This window comes from Siphateles boraxobius, unplaced genomic scaffold, assembly GCF_051911475.1.
Source record: "Siphateles boraxobius isolate OS27281-9 unplaced genomic scaffold, OSU_SipBor_1 9, whole genome shotgun sequence".
Classification (NCBI taxonomy): domain Eukaryota; kingdom Metazoa; phylum Chordata; class Actinopteri; order Cypriniformes; family Leuciscidae; genus Siphateles; species Siphateles boraxobius.
Genome location: NW_027509219.1, coordinates 14,741,507 through 14,758,981, shown reverse-complemented (window position 1 = coordinate 14,758,981; position 17,475 = coordinate 14,741,507). Strand labels below are relative to the sequence as shown.

Here is a 17,475-nt window from a genome sequence, read left to right as displayed (position 1 = left end):
TAACTTTCAAACCAAGCAGCTTTTCGTCGGTCAACGCAGTGACCCTTGTGAACTCACTGCAGAATTTGCTTGGGGAATTTTTTCGCCTTCATGAAACATTCCCAGTAGAGATGCGCGGATGGGCTATTATTTCATCCGCAACCGCATCACAAAACTCAGAATCCCGGAATGAGCATGTACGAATTCAGAACGCGCTGATGTAAGATGTTTGTTTTGGACCAATCATAAAGCTCTCTCTGGCCATTTACTGCAAGCTCCACTGCTTTTATTTGTTTTTCTATGTAAAAATTGCCTAGATGGACGTGTGAACGTTGCGTCGCGTCTTGAGTTTCGAGACCCTTTTCTATTAATCAGCGCTGCGGTTCTTCAGTTACTATTGTAGTACTGTAATAAGTATTATGACAGATAGTGGAACTAAAGTGCTCATCCAGGCAGATAAAGAAAATGGCTCAAGCCCAAGGTATACTTTGGTTTTAACTGGTACACAAGGGTCCACGTACAGTGCGCGTGGCACAAACTTCGTCAAAGTATGTACAGATCCTACATGTGCAATGAATTTGTTTTGCACTAATCAGTTGTTCCTCAAGGTAGCAACACTGCCCCAGGTCATTGTTTCACAGTAGAAAATTAAAATAAAGAGACGAACAACAACAACAAAATATCAGACCACAACAACAACAAATGGCCACAACAACAACAAAATATCAGAGATCGCAACAACAACAACAACAACAGAGGGCCACATCGACAAGAGCTTGTGAGAGGGGGTTATTATCCTTTACTTTAAAAGAATACAAAGACATTTTTATTGGTCATCATAACTTCTAGAGATAAATAGCGCAGACACTGGACAAAGTTGAATCTTTCTAGAGCGCATGTGTCAACCACCCTGTATACTTTGAAAGGCTAAGAGTTCGACTGCATATGCTAGTGTACACGTAAAAAAAAAAAAAAAAGTATACACTGAGCTTCAGTGTTTAAATGTCATTTTCGATGAATGGCATCACAGAGTTTACCTGTATTTTGGTACTGATTTTTGAATGGCATCTTAACGGTAAAAAGACGCTGAACAGCACATTTGTGTATTTACCTGGAAAATCTGTCAATTTCACGGTAATTTATCAGAGTTGATAGGGTGAAAGGGGCTCATGTGTACAAGTAGCCTACGTATGTGTGTGTCTGCCTGTGAGGCACGTAGACAAACAGACTGATCATATCAACATTCAGCATTACTGCTGTGCTAGTCATGACCCATCAGGTATAGTATGTGTTCTAGTAATGTGATCATCAGTGGACGGTCCAAAACACAGCAGGACGGAATCATCCACAGATACTGCAGTCACGGTTTGAGCAGATTTAAGGACGATCAAGAACGATAGGCCTTACTATAACAATAACTATATATAAGAGTACACACTAACTCACAATAATGCTCTTTTTATTATAAGCTTTCTGCAGTTATGTTGTCTGTCACTTTAAATGTTCAAGCTCTTTAAAGTAGGTTGGATTTTGATTGGCTGTAGGGCTGCACAGTTAATCGCAATGAAACTGCACGGTATTTGGCAAAGGCTGCGATTATTTTATGCACCGCTTGTCAGAGCAGTGCGGCTGATCGGTAGTAAACGCTGCTCTATCTGAACGCCAGAGGGCGCTTTAACGCAGACACGCCAAATACGCCCTGCTGCAGAAATACAATAAGGCACATAATTCCAGGAAATCCCTATCGCTGTAGCTGAATAAACAGAAGATTGAAACGCTTTGATTGATTAAACATGACTTCTAAACATACAACTGCCTTATTTTGTGTTAGAAGCCACATCATCTCACAGAAGGATGCTCAACTGTCTTTATGAAGTGACTTTGGAGTAAATGTTATTAAATTATTTATTTTATTGGACAAGAGGCTCATAAATGCTTCTCTTGTTTGGAAATATGTTCGACACGTGTTGCATTTTCAAATGCACGTTATAAATGACTCAAACTCACAGTGCTTTCAGATGGAGCAGCATTTACAGAGCCGTAGTCTACATACCATCAATAGCCGCGTTTCCATTACCCTTCAAATTGCGCAAATTGAAATTGCGAATTGAAAATACATCCAGTGGAAACACGTAAATTTCGCCAAAAACTCCCATTTATTGCAAAGAAAGTTTTTACGCTCGCATGAGGTGGTTTCTCAGGCAATTCGCAAAAAAGAAATACTTCGCAAAACTGCAACGGAAACAGTTTTTGCACACTCCTCTGACATGTTTGGTATGTTTGGACAGAATACGAGACAGAGTTCTTTATTAAATTCATAAATACAAAAGAATTACAGGAATATTGGATTCTAAACCTCAAAGAAATGTCACAATCAAGACCTCGAAGCAGATATGAGGGAGAAACACCCATAAACTCCTCATATGTGCCGCTCTCAAGTATAAAAGGGTCTTTCCTTGTCATTAATGCTTGGATAACACACATACATCTCCTTTTAATAAAAATGGCTCGTGCGGTGGCTGGGATTTAGCCTACATAAACCCATAGACATCATATAGAGACTAGATGCCCTATTGGCCGCTGTGGCGCAAGAAATGCGGCCGCCATCTTAAACCGGTCATACTCCTATTTGCGTTGCATAGAAGCAGTAGATGCCAGAGCACTGTGCAGCATATTCCTGCTCAAATCGGCGGACCATCACTCGGGGATTACTTTTCACAAGTAAGATTTAACATTTAACATTACCGTACTATTGTTTGTATTTTGTGAGTAAAATATTCAATGTGTCCTGTATCATAGCTACGTGTATGACCTTTGCAGCAAAAGTACCCGCGTGAAAATCAGTTCGGTATTGAGTGAGATATGATTAATTAAATGCGCTGACAGCTCATTGCACCTGCCAAACAGATTACACTGAGCGGAGCGGGTGACCGGTTTAAGATGGCGGCCCCACGGCTCGTCCGCGCCAATAGGCAGTAGCGGTCGATAGGGCGTCTATCTATATGATGTCTATGCATAAACCTACCAAAAAATGTCCATTGCCATGATTTTTGGAATGACTTATCGCGAGAGTAGAAAATGAAGTTTCAGTCGCATAACATCAGTTAATGGAAACGCCGTCATTTCGCATTCGTTTTTTTGTCGACATTTAGAGAGAGGAAAAAAAAAAAACGCAAAAGTTTTGCGCAAATTTGTAATGAAAACGCGCCTACTGGCAAGCTGCGAAAAAAAAAACAAAAAAAAAAACTTTCGTTGCATTTGCCATTTCAAAATCGCGATAAGCCAAATCGGTTTAAGTGCAATTATATGGAAATTGCGATTAATCGGGCAGTCAATGTTTTTATTGTTTATCAGCTAAAAAAAAATAAAAAGTTATTTAAATGACATTATTCCTCTGTGCCAGTATCACTGAAGTTGTGGTCTGGACTTCTTTTACATTACGTTTTTAAAACGTAATCTTCTATTGCTACCAATGAACTAAAACTAACTTTTTGCCACACCTGCCAATGGCCGGTGACTTTTTACTGAGAAAATTTACTGGCCATAAATATTTTTTTTTACCAACCACGAAGCCAATTATTCCTTATTAAAGGGTAACTAAACACTAAAACAACTTTTTTTAGTGAATGATCTGTAAGAATGGAGCTTCATAATGCTGTTCATTGATTCGAGTACATTTTTTGACATTTGGGTTAAGTGTTTTAATTCTACAATATATGGTGTAAAAACGTCTGAGTGCTGCCTTCTTCAGGTTGAAAGGTGGCTACTGCAGTTGAATTTTCCTATTGGAAGTTGTGGTACCCTCTGACGTCAGAGGGTACCAGCTAACCATGAACCTTGCCTACAGTCAGATATTTCTAGGCCAAGCACATCCCTGGCAGCCGTGTCCGCCCTCTCATTAACAGTCAGGCCAATGTGACTTGGAACCCAGCAAAATATAATATTAAAGTTTTCCTTCTTTGAAATTCTTTTAAAATTTCGACAATTATTGGGTGGTCAGTCTTTATGGATTCAAGTGCTTGAAGACAAGACCTTGAGTCAGAGGCAATTAAAAAGTTCCATTCTTGACCTTTCTCAATATTTTCCAGAATCAGGAGTAATGCTCGAGCCTCAGCTGTGAAGATAGAGCTTTGGTCTGGAATTCAAATGCCATACTAGCCTTGATGTAAGAGAGGACCTGTCTCTTAAACTTCTTCACCTCACATATTATAAAGACGTTTGAGAGACAAGTCCTCTCTTACATCAAGGCTAGTATGTCAACTCACATGGATCCTTTACAGTTTGCATATCAGCCACACAAGGTTGTAAATGATGCCCTCATTTACATGTTACAGAGTACCCATGCCCACCTGGACACTACTGATGCATCTGTGAGGTCCACATTCTTTGACTTCAAGCACCTTCAATATGTCGGATCTGTTGCATTTACAACACGTCAATTCCTCCACTTCTCACGAAATACATGAAAGTAAGTGGCCGGAGAAGAATAGGGTAAAATGTAAAGCTGCTTACACAATGTGTATCTGATATGAATAAAACGTGTCGTCTTATTATATTGGAAAGGATTATTATTGGCGCTTCCACAGACATCAGTGTGTATTTTACAAACTCAAAATCATTGTTTTGCTAGTAATTATGTGTATTTAAATGTCTGAAACCTAAAATAAACATTATGTGGTTGAAAACACTGAATAGTTGTGATATATGACAGCGCTGAGTGCGTCCGTCTCTGGCTCAGCGCCAATCAATGCGCGAAGCACGTTTGAATTTAGCAGTTGATCACGTGATGCACTGACCGTTCTAATCAGTCTTGGCTGGTCCCTGGAGCGCACGATCACGTGCAAATGGGTTAACCAAAGAGATGGTAGGAGATTTTAGGAGGAACTGAGAAGAAAATCAATTCCGATCACCATCCGGGGCATCAAGGTGGAGATGGTATCCAGCCACAAATACCTTGGTGTGCAGCTCGACAGCAAGCTGGACTTGAAGAGTCACATGGAGACGGTGTACGAGAAGGGTCAAAGCAGACTTTATTTCTTAAGGAGGCTGAGGCCATTCAACATCTGCCGTCCCCTAACGTGCAACGTCAACCAGACCAGATTAAAAACAGCACCTTCAGTTACAGACTGACTGCATCAAAGTGCAAGTCTGATCGCAGCAATACTTCCTTGTGGAACCCCTAGTTCATTATGATAGAGTGGTTCCTATTTGAACACGGAAATTTTTATAAGAAGTTGGAGATAAAAATGGGTAGGTTGCCTCTCAAACCGATTTCATGTAGATCTTTGAGTATACCATATCTCCAGGTGCTATCATAGGCCTTCCGTAGATCAAAAAATACAGCTACAGCATGTTCTTTTTACGCTGTCCCGAACCAATGATTCCAGTCTGATGAGATGATCTAAGGTGCCTGGTCTAAAACCACACTGATAATCACTGATCTTGTGATTTTGTGGATCTTGTGATCCACACCATACCCCTTTTACCATTCTTTACATAGTTTTGCAGACACAACTGGTCAGAGCTGTTGGCCGATAGATATTTGAATCACAGTGGTCCTTACCCAATTTTGGAATGGGGATAACAACTGCTTCCTTCCAAGATGGTTGTATGTCTCCTGTTTTCCATATGGTATTAAAGATTCCCAGAAGAATACAAAAACTAATAATGGATTCTGTCAGGTCCAACAGGAGATCATTTGAGAGCACAGGAAAGCTCCTCCAGAGTAAAAGGTTAATTATACGGTTCAGAGTTATTTGAATGGAAAGTATAGTTCAAATTCGTATTCGGTTTAATTCAGGTTGACAGTTTTCTAGTGAATAGTTTTTTTTTTTTCCGAATGGCATTGCTAGAACATTAATTAATGTTTTGGCTTGTGGATAAAAGAGTGTCCTGGTGTTTAATACGCCGTACTTGAGGACGTTCCCCTCTGTTTTTCATCTTTTGTATTAGATATGCATTGTATTTTGTGTAAAAAAACATTTTTTTGGAATGTTAGTTGTTAGATTTGATACAAATCTTCTCCAGCTGGTCCGGTCTCTTTGTATCATTTATGACTCTACGTGCTTGACATATTTTAAATTTAATTTTCATTTGTTGAAAGCTTGTTGAAGATCCTCTCTATTTTTTCTAATCTTTAATAGCCTTTTTACAATTGAACCTTTTTACTTTGAACCTTGGGTTTGATGATGTCTTTGGTTCTATTTAATTTCCCATTTCCATAAGTATATCTGTGAAAAAGGGTCTGAAAAAGACAGCAGGCTTTTTCAAGTTTCCATCTAGGGTTTGTATGTTGAAAGTCTGATTTAATGGAGGTAATGAGGATTCCACATAAATCATCCCATTTTGCCACGAGAAATCAAGTAAAAGTTCACGCTCACATTTTGATATATCAATTGCAGAATTTGTTTCATGTCCTGGGTGCAAGTAGGTATTTGTGCCATCATTGAAATGGCAAAAAGTTGAGAATCATGGGTAGTGGTTGAAGCTTCTGCAAAATTTGCCTTAACACCACGACAGTTCCACAGAATAATAGACTCAATTGTTAAACTCTGGTCTTCACTTGTTTCGGTTTGTGTTTAACTAGAAGTTTAGGTGCTTTGCATTTTCTTTTTGGTTGAAGTTGAGGTTTTGCTGATTCATTTCAGGTTTTATTTGGGTCTGATCCGTCTGGCGCTCAGTCACCACCGCAGCAAAAGGTTTCTCATACTGAAAAGTAGGAAGCTTTTCAACCTATTTTCGAGCTTCTGCATAGTTTACTCTTTTAAGACATTTCACTTTTTGAATTTCTTTTATCCATGAGGGACAGTTCTTTGATTAAGATGGATGGTCACCTGTGCAATTCCTGCATTTTGGTAATTTTAAACAGTTTCCCTCATGTCCTTCCTCTACACAGTTATGCCAAATATATTTGTTATTGCATCCAGCAGAACTATGACCAAACCTCTGACAGTCGAAGCATCTCAAAGATGATTTTCAATGAATATGCTGACAGTGACTAGATGTCCTAAACAGATCCATTCTGGTGGTTGGGGTTTGTTGAAAGTCAGGATACATGTGCCAGTCTTTATTATTTGATCTCCTTTTCTGATTGAAATCCTCAGTCTTCACACTTAACAACTTCTTGTATTAATTCTGTGGTTATTTCAGATCCATCCATATCCTGAAGTTCTCTTGTTCAAATTATTCCACTACTGCTGTTCAGATATGGGTGGGTGGTGGCTTTCACTGGAACACCAGCCAGTGTATTTGCTCTCAACTAATTGTCAGCATGGACTTTTGAGCATTCTATCAAAATATGACCTGATCCACAACTTTTTTTACATCCTTAACCATTCCTGAGATTCCCTTTTGAATTGCAAATAGGTATAACTTTGTAAGTACCATGTAAGTTGAAAAAGATTCTGAGGATAAACCTCAGCCAATTTTCATTTTTTAATCAGTACACATCCAGCGTTTATGTCATCATCCGGATTCTGTTCCAATATTTACCCGTTTAAGGTTTGTTTGCCATATTTGTTGTAATTCTGATTCATCATCCTTGCTCCCCACCCACATCGGAGCCCAACCAGGGGATGCAGAGCCGTGGAACTTCAGCAGATATACATCAGGGTTACAAGGATGGTATACTCTTGCAAGAAGAACTAATGTTTAAATTGCTTGATTGACCCTTTGCCACTGCCTTCATGGAAGAGAAACATACGGCTGATTTAATTTCCAATGGGCACCCCATGACTGGCCGCTTGATTGGATCGGGCCCTTCCAACCGCCCGTCTATATGAAGTTGGAACCAAAGCATTGTTTTGGACCTGCAAAAGCCCCAGCTAATCACATTCCTCAAATGCCAGGACCTCTTTCTCCACAGACACGAATCACAACTCACGGCCAACAAGTTGCCCCATTTGTCGCCTGAACAGCAAGGGGGTGCTAGGGATCTATTCCACCCTGGGTCCCCATGTGGGCCAATTTGGTTGATATTCTGTTATTAAAACAATGGAATTCCTCCATTTTAAGTGTGACTTAAGTGACCAAATAAATTCTGGGGCCACTATAAATTTTTCTGAGAAACCAACAGTATGTGCAATGCAAAAGTGTGTGGTCAGTTTTAAATATTTTTGGAAGAACTCACTTATGTCATTTCACAAGGCTGCATTTATTTGATCAAAATACTATTACAATTTACAATGACGGCTTTCTATTTTAATATTTTATTAAATGATGACAAAGCTGAATTTTCTGCATCATTACTCCAGTCTTCAGTGTCTCACGATCCTTCAGAAATCATTCTTAAATGCTGATTTGGTGCAAAAACATTTCTTATTATTATCAAAGTTGAAAAGAGTTCAACAGTGGGGGGAAAAAACAGTGATTTTTCAGGGTTCTTTGATGAATAGAAAGTTCAAAAGTCCCTAACAATCTTACTGACACCAATCTTTTGAACAGTTATATGTATGAATTTTTATCATGTTTTTTTTTCCATGACAAAATGTCACCCATCTGAAGTTTATGGAACGAAAACTAGACTGAGATAATCAATCCAAAGAGACATAATTGAACTCACTGTTCTCCGTCAATAGCTTTAGAGGAACTCATCACTCGTGACTAATAAAACTCATCAGATTCCACACACATTCTTTATACAACCCCAGACTCAGCATTTATACACTCACAAACTTCATCTTAAAGCCTTACCAAGATCATTCAGAATATCCTGACCAGCCTTCCCGGAGCAAATGTTTTTAAAATTAGGGTCTAAGAACCCCCCAGCTGTCCACAAGGGGGTGCTAGGGGGTCCAAAGAAGATTAAAAAAAAAAATGAACAGTAAGAAATAAGACATGATAGGTACATAGCCTATAAATTAGTAAGTAAACTGATTGCCTCTTTCTATGTTTTTTTTTCCATCACCACTGTTGTCTTTCATTCGCTCACTGTCTGGCACTATTTTGTATTATTTCTATTATTAAACGTTTTTAATGTATAATGCGAGAAATGCTAGAGAAATAAATCTGACTTTAACTGAAAATATTATTATAATAATACCTTTACTTAATATTATTAAATATTCTCCATATAACATTTAAATACGTTTAACTTTGATAGGTTTAATCATTTTTAAGTTTTAGCTTTAGTCTATTTTTGTATATTGTTCTTAAGTCAAACTAATTATTATTCAATAACATTTAAAAGACAATTTACTTTTGGAAACAATGTGTTGTCAAATTCACATTTACTATTTTCAGTGTTGTTACTGTTAACTAAAATTAATCAATAAAAATCCTTATCTTTAAATAAAAATAAAATAAATTATAAATATTATAGAATAGAATGAGGCATTCATATAGCGCTTTCATGTGTACTGTACACCCAAAGCGCTTTACAATCATGTCGGAATCCCTTCTCAACCACCACCAGTGTGCAGCATCCACTTGGATGATGCGACGGCAGCCACAATACAACGGCGCCAGTGCTCTCAACACACACCAGCTATAGGTGGAGAGAAGAGAGAGTGATAGAGCCCATTAAATGGATGGGGATTATTAGGATGCCATGATTGGCAAGGGCCAATAGAGGGAATTTGGCCAGTTCACCAGGATTACACCCCTACTCTTTACGAGAAATGCCATAGGATTTTTAATGACCACAGAGAGTCAGGACCTCGGTTTTACGTCTCATCAGAAGGACGGTGCTCTTTGACAGTATTGTGTCCCCGTCACTACACTGGGGCGTTAGGACCCACACAGACTGCAGGGTGAGCATCCTCTGCTGGCCTCACTAACACCTCTTCCAGCAGCAACCCGGTTTTTCAGGATGTCTCCCATCCAGGTACTTACCAGGCTCAGCCCTGCTTAGCTTCAGTGGGCTGCTGCCCCCAGCCCAAATTATCATTATCTAATTATTACGTTGATAATAATAATTATTATAATAATTATTACCACAATTATATGTTGCTTGGGCAATTAACTGAAATAAATTTGCTTAAGTTAAAATACTAATATGGTGACCATATGTCCTCTTTTTCCCGGACATGTCCTCTTTTTGGACCAAAAAAAAAAAAAAAAAAGTGTCCGGCCGGGATTTCTAGATCGCCCAAAATGTCCGGGATTTGGCTTTTGCTTTCTACAGTCACCATTTTTGCATTGCTTTAGGTCCCGCCTTCTCGAACGCCACCATTGGTCATTCGATCGTGTACGTAATGCAAACATCCGTCAAACTGCATCTCAATCATTTCCCTCAGCACCACGAGAGCACAAGAGACAGAGCAGCGCTTGCTTGTCAACAGTGGCACATGACTCCTGAACAGCATAATTTTTTTTTAAAAAGCCCACAAGTAAATTCACAGATGATTTACAGAGAACACTGACATCAGTGGATCAAAAAAGTTGTCCTAAGACAAGAACGGGTATTGTAATTCATCCATAACTTTGATGAAAGGTTTTGATCCACTTCAATGGCTGACTACTGTAGTTTGAAAACCACTGCCACAGAGTAATCATTCTGATGAATAGAGTAATCATCCCCCCCCCCCCCCCCCAGGAAAGAGGCTGACCTTTCCACACCCATGAAAACACATTCCTCCATACCAGTTAGCTCGCACAAATATGCAGTTTAATTAGCCCTCTCGGTGGTGAAGCGAGTTTAGTGACAATACCGCAGCACTGCAGGGGAGCCTGACATCACTGGAGCGCTGCCCTGCCCCACTGAGCGGAGATTTAAACATCAGCGCACCTCTGCAGGGGGCTAACTTGACTTTCAGTGAAATCAAAGAATGACACATTCCTTTAGAAATGAATATATCCATAGGGTATCTTGGATGCACATCAATTAAACAGAAAAGGACCCCCACAGAATGGGAGGGGGCATTTAACTCAACAGGGGTTATCTGAAGGGCTTCTGTCAGCAGAACAGGGTGGGATTGAATCTGGTCTGCGCCAGATAGCATGACAACAACATTTACTGCAGCACAGCGAGGGAGATTTATAGAGGTTTTTATCAACTACAAGATCTCAGGAGATGCTGTTCAGTAAGAACAGGTGAATTATGGTGAGCGTCTAAATGCAGCACTTTAAGTCTGAGCCATTATGTTTAACTAGGCTATGTGAGGAGATCCAAAACAATAAATTTAAAAAAATCTAAATTTAAAAAAAGTATAAAGTATCAGTTGAAGTATCAGGTAAAAATGAACTCTTTACCAAACTATAATGATATCAACTCAAATAGATGTGTCAGATTGATCTATAACCTGTTTGATTCAGAGACACTAACAAAAACCACCGTCTGCACATTTTGTGAAATAAGTCACTGTCAAGGACGTCAAGGTTTTAAAAACCATGCAGTCAAGGACATCATGTGACCCTGGTTGTCTGCTTTGGGTGGAATTTTTGGGTGGGTACATAGCCGATGGCAAGTCTTTAACATGAGGACACAATCATCATTGTTTTAGTTTTTTATATTATTACTTTCTTTTATTTAAAAAAAAAAAATCAAAGTACAGATTGTAAGAGCAATGAGAATTAGGAAAGCACGATATATCGGCCACCATATCGGTATTGGCCGATATATGTCCATTTTTATGTTATCATTAGCCCAATAAGAAAATGTGGCAGATATATTAAAGCCGATAAATAATGGATAAATATTTCCTTCAGCTGAGACACTTCAGATGCACAGGGTTCACCATGATGGTTTTGAATTGCTTGAAATCACTTAAAAAAAGAACAGTAAAAAAATAAAATAACAAAATTTGCAGCTTAAGTCTGTCATATAGGCTACATAAAATTATGAGAACATCATTATAATTGTGTGCTTGAGACATTTTAATGGTGACTTATTTTTGTAATCAGGCTCTCAAAAATTATATAAAATCTGATTTAGATTTATTGGCCAATATATCGGTTATCGGATCTCAAATATATATTATAGGTTATCGGCCACAATTTTCATATCGGTGCATCCCTAATGATAAATAGCCACCAGAGATAAATTCTCAAAAGATGAACCAGATTATTGATCAAAACCAGATCATTGTTCAGATTAAAATCCATACATTTAATGGTACAATGTTTTTCACACAAGCAATAAACAAGGTAAAACCAGTGACTTATCTAAACAATCTCAGGGCAAATAAAGATTGATGCCAATAAATGAAATGAGCAAATGTCACTGGATCCTTCATTCATAAACCAGTGACATGACACCTTCCTCTTATGCAAGGTGTGAAACCCTCACAATTTACATTACGGCAAACCAACAGGATCTCAATTATGCTAGTCCTATAAGGGTGGTTTATGGAAAGAATCTCAATCAGAGGCCAATAAGTGTTATTCATAGGTTTTTACTAAATACAACTATAGAAATGAAAATTTCCACAAATGAAAATTCAGTCATCATTTCATCATGTCACCATGACTTGCATCTGTGGAACCTAAAATAATATATTTTGAGCAATGTCTCTATGTGATCACACAATGGAAGTCAATGGTTAAACATCTTAAATATCTTTTATCCAAAGAAGAAAGTGTCATACAAGTTTGGAACGACATAACAGAATTTTCATTTTTGGGTAAACTATCCCTTAACCATGGTCCATGGCATTGCCGGAACAATAAGACAGTAACAGCAATTAATGCCTTATTTTGCATGACCATATTCTACATCTCTTAATCCTACCTAAACTTAACAACCACCTCACTAACTATCAATAATCAGTAATTAGGAGTGTATTGAGGCAAAAGTCAGCTAATCGTTAGTTAATAGTCAATTGGACCATTTATGTGATCATTAATGTTTCCTCATGAAAAATGGAAAGAGACAGAAAAAGAGAAGAGAGAATCAGAAGACGTGTGAAAAAGACTGAAATAGCGTGAGTGAGAGTGTGTGAGTGATGGCATATTTTTCGCTTCAAGAGACTAAATTTCATTTTGTGAGTGATCAGATGACTGAGAAAAAGAAAGAACAATCAAAAAGAGGAAGAAAGACCTTAATACCATCTTGTTTTTCAGTGGTGAGTTACATAACGTTTTGTGAGCATCAGTCTGCTGGTGTGTTAACATGCTCTCTCAGCTTCACGGTTTAATTACATGCTTCTTCTCACTTTCCTTAGTTAAGCTGTCTGTTAAATCAATACAGTTAATTGGCAATTTATTAAAAAAATCCACTTCTGGGTATGTCTGGATCGACAAGTGAGCAATGACTTCTGCTGACAAATGCAGATTCTATTCTAAGATAAAAAAAGAAAAGTAAGACTATACAACTATGAGCATCCATCGCCTTTACCTTCTCTGTATGATATTTAGGCAAGCCAAAACCAAGCACAAGAGATTTGTTTAAGCAAAGCATTCCACTCAAAACAGTCTTCTGCTGCTCGACAGCTTGTGCTATAAAATACAGCAGACTTCCTCTGAGCTACATTGGTTTATCTAAACTGTTTATGCAGCCCTGGATGTCTTTCTGTTGACATAGGCTACTTTTAAAGATTTAAAAATAATATAGAATCAATTAGCCTATGCTCTCAGAAACATGCAGCAGAGTAAAGCATTTAGTTACTGTACTAAATTTTTTTGCCTATTACTTTGTATTTTTACTGTAGCATTGTTTTTCAGATAAACGAGTATGTGAACTTGACATGTGTCCTAAATATCTGCAAACATGGTATTTTTGTGCTTTAGTACAGTCAAAAAATGGCATACAGCTTAAACATCATTTTATTTATCTGCTATACTGTAGAGAGCTTTTTGAAGGATATTGGTTTACTTATGCCCTTTTTGAGCACTTGAGCTTAACTGATACTTGAGTGTTTGTAGACATTTAAGAGGCTGTTGTGTCCACCTTGATTTATTGCAATTTTGAGGCATTCTGCATTCAGTTATATTTTGATTTTAGAAAATAATACTCAAAAGAAAATATAAAAGAACATAAGATCCATACAATGAACCAGAGAAAGACGGAGAGGTAGGCTATAGGTGACCTCCATCCTCTATGCATAACTGGAAAATTCTTGAGGGCACGATTTGCTATTCATACTTCAGCGTTACCACAATGATGAAAAAATGTAGATGGCATTTCCAATCATTCTTGATTGCTGGGTAAAATTAATTTCATATAAAATTTCTGAGGAAGATTTAAACATGCATGTCAGATAGCAAGCTTTTACATTAATCTATGATTTTTCTTAGTGTGCAAATGTTTCCAATAAGACCCTCAACACACAGACTGATGTTATTACGACGGCTTTTGGAAAATTTTACTGTACAAAGATCAACATCTTGCTGATTAGATTTTTCAGAGCCAAATATTATAAACAAATACACTACCACTCAAAAGTTTGGGGTAATGATTAATACTTTTAGTTAGCAAAGATGCATTAAATTTATTAAAAGTCACAGTAAAAAAAGACATTAATAATGTTAGAAGTCATCACAATTTCCAAATATTTCCAGATTTTCCAAGACCGTAAAACATTTACACCACTTACGTTTTTTCTTACTGATTTGCAATTCAGCGATTTACGTTGCACCAATGTCTTACATGGACAATAAACTAGTAAAGTGTCTTGGCCAAGGGAACAACTGGGAGAGGTTAAAGTAAGCCTAGAAACTTACAGTTAGCAGCCACTAGACTTTATCTATACTACTGATTTCCATAGAAACACCTGACAGTTTTGACATCACTTATGGAAAACATCCACCAATTACCAAATCCATATTTAATGAGGGAGAAACTATGTCCAGGTTGTATCACAAATGATGATGTCAGGCATGAACCTTATGAGCCTGCTCTTCTTTACAATCTTTACCCTTTGCCACCTCCTCTATCAAACTATTACTAACCTTGACATACTTCTCAAAGATAATCAAAACAAGTATCCCTTTATTTAATCAACTAAGACAAGAACGTTTATTATTCAAACTATCATGTCACCATAATGGAACTGGATACTTGACAGAAAAGTACATTTCTCACTGCTTTTGAAGGGGGGAATTATATACTTAATACTTTGTTTGTTGCGTTTTAATGTCGTCTAGGATTATTAAATCTTAATTAAGTGATCAACCATGTGTGTTTAAGCATGTGCGCAGCCAAGAAAAAATAGAGATTAACCTGCTCGCTGTCACTTGTAGTTATTATAAGATGAAAAAATACATCTCAAAACAGCCCGGCTGAAAGCACGTGGTCCCTTTAAAATGAGCCAGTGACTTAACGTCTATATGGCTCAGCTCAACAGACAGATCGATAGTGCTGAACGTTATCCATACCTCAAAATCAAGTCTCATACACACATAAACCAGAGAACAAAACAAGGAAAAATGTAATTGTTCATATAACAGCGTCGTCTTTATTGCATGCAGTCAAGCCGGTTAGAAGTCATATTCTGCATAGCTGTATCGCATCGCAACGACTGAAATGAGGTGTTGATGGGATGCGATGCGACTAGGACATTTTCCGTTATAAAAGATATGAATAAAATATATATTTATATTTACAAGTACATCACTTGCGTCACAAATAATACACAAAATACATTGTTGCTCACCTTTCAGGAAAGAAAAAAACCGTTGTCCTCCTCTTCTGTAATTTCCCCTTGTGCTCTGTCGCGCTACTCTGAATGTCCTACTTCAACACTACTGAGAGTTAATACAGAAACAGCGACTTTCTCTGAGCAAACATCTTCGACAGGAATGAGTCTTCTGACTACACGGGCTTACATATGATGAGCAGGAGGCGAGTGGAACGGGGTTTTTCCCCTCTGTTATATAGCAACACACGGACTTACACACAGGGGCACTGTGGCTTTTCAACGCATGCTCAAAACAAACCCTGACGTCGCGACGCTCACAAGCCACGCCTTCTGGTGACTCTCGGCCAATATAATTGTTCAGAAGCGATGACGCGCAGCCTCCAGTCACCTCTTTTACAACGGTATGGTTTCCGCCCCTGTGATTCCATAAGTCCGCTGAATGCATCCTCCTTCACACGCCCCCTATCTGCCTCACAGGACCAACACTTCCTCTAAGTGTGCTTTTAACAGTAAAGATGGCGCTTTCATTCTCTTTTTTCCCAGAAGTAGGCTATCGATCAGACATATTTACAACATGCAATTATTCAAATAGATACATTTTTTTAGAGGCGGTAAGAGATTGAAAATATATGTAAACATATATTTATGAATTACATAAACATACAGCTAACTTTATTAAATGTAAATAACGATATGTTAATAAAAGAAGCACATAGTTTCACTCAAGGCCATCCGTGTTGTTCCTCGACGCCCCCTGTCGGTCTTCAGACTGCTCTGCGTCATTACTTAATTGACCTACATTCGGTCAACTACATAATGACAAGGCTCCAATGATATGAGGCGAATTTTTCACATTACACAATTAGTAGGAAAGCATCTCTTAGTTTTAAAACTTTGTGCTATTTAAGCGCCGTTTTGAAAATAACAACACGTGACCTGTTTTCCATTATCATCATTATTAAACATTTTCATTACAAAACTAATTAAATAATCAGCGAACAACCCACTAAAAGAACATGTAATGCAGACACACAGGGAGGTCACTGAGGGACTGTTATTTTTGCTCAGCAGAGGGCCATTGGATAAGCAGACGAAGAGTTTGTTGTGTAAATCATTCATTGTGTTTTTGCAAAGCTTTTAATGCAGGGTTTAAGAGAGCAGCAGTGACTAAGCTCACTGACATTTAATCTGAACACATACAATAGCGCCAATGAATAAATACAAAATTTGTTTTAGGTGCTTTTATTATATATGTTTACTTTGTCATGGTAATACAAAATGAAAAAAAAAATTGGTATAGGTATTGTCTTAATGTAATTAGGGGTTTGACGCCTAATAATTTTGTTACATTAAGCTGGCATGTCTGTGATGCACATACAATAAAATAAACAGAGTAGTCCTTAAATATGAGTGGTCCCAACACACTGTAAACACGGATAAGTGGAATCTACTTAAACAAACTAAGGTAACTCGTTGCCTTAATTTAATTAAGTAATCATAACTTAATTGCATCAAGTTTTTCTTACTTAATCTATTTAAGTTTTGTCAACTTAATTCTATCTGTGATCTGAGGAAGTGTACTCCCAGAGTGCATTGCGGCATGAATAAATGAATTGCTTTGTTTTACTATTTTTGGCTTTATTTTACCATTACAATTGTATTTGCTATCGTTATTGAGGTTATACTGACAAGAGACATCAAATACAATTGTAATGATCTAATTAATTAAATTAATAATAAAAAAAATTGTTACCATTGTTGTGGTTTGCATGCTGAATGTTGAAGTCTGTGTGTGACTCAAGCAAAATTGCAAGAAAATGTCACAAATATAGAGGGATTATTTCAACCCAATTAAAAGTTTAAGCCATAAGTGTTAGCAATAAAATGTTAAAAGATCATTAATATACATGAAATAGTTATGATAGATATCATTAATAAATTCATTCAAAACATGGAAATAATTTAAGTATAAATATATGTC

General features: G+C 37.6%; 1 protein-coding gene across 2 annotated transcripts in view; it reads right to left on the bottom strand.

Moving 5' to 3' along the window:
* The window catches only part of slc23a2 (solute carrier family 23 member 2), a 46,487-nt gene extending 30,697 nt beyond the window's left edge, over positions 1-15,790 (bottom strand). Inside the window, exon 1 of one of the 2 annotated variants that reach the window (XM_077224508.1) lies at positions 15,510-15,790. The gene's annotated coding sequence lies outside the window, so the exon portion shown is untranslated. The remainder of the gene's footprint in view (positions 1-15,509) is intronic. The other variant, XM_077224510.1, reaches the window with a different exon arrangement.
* Positions 15,791-17,475: the final 1,685 nt, after the last annotated feature.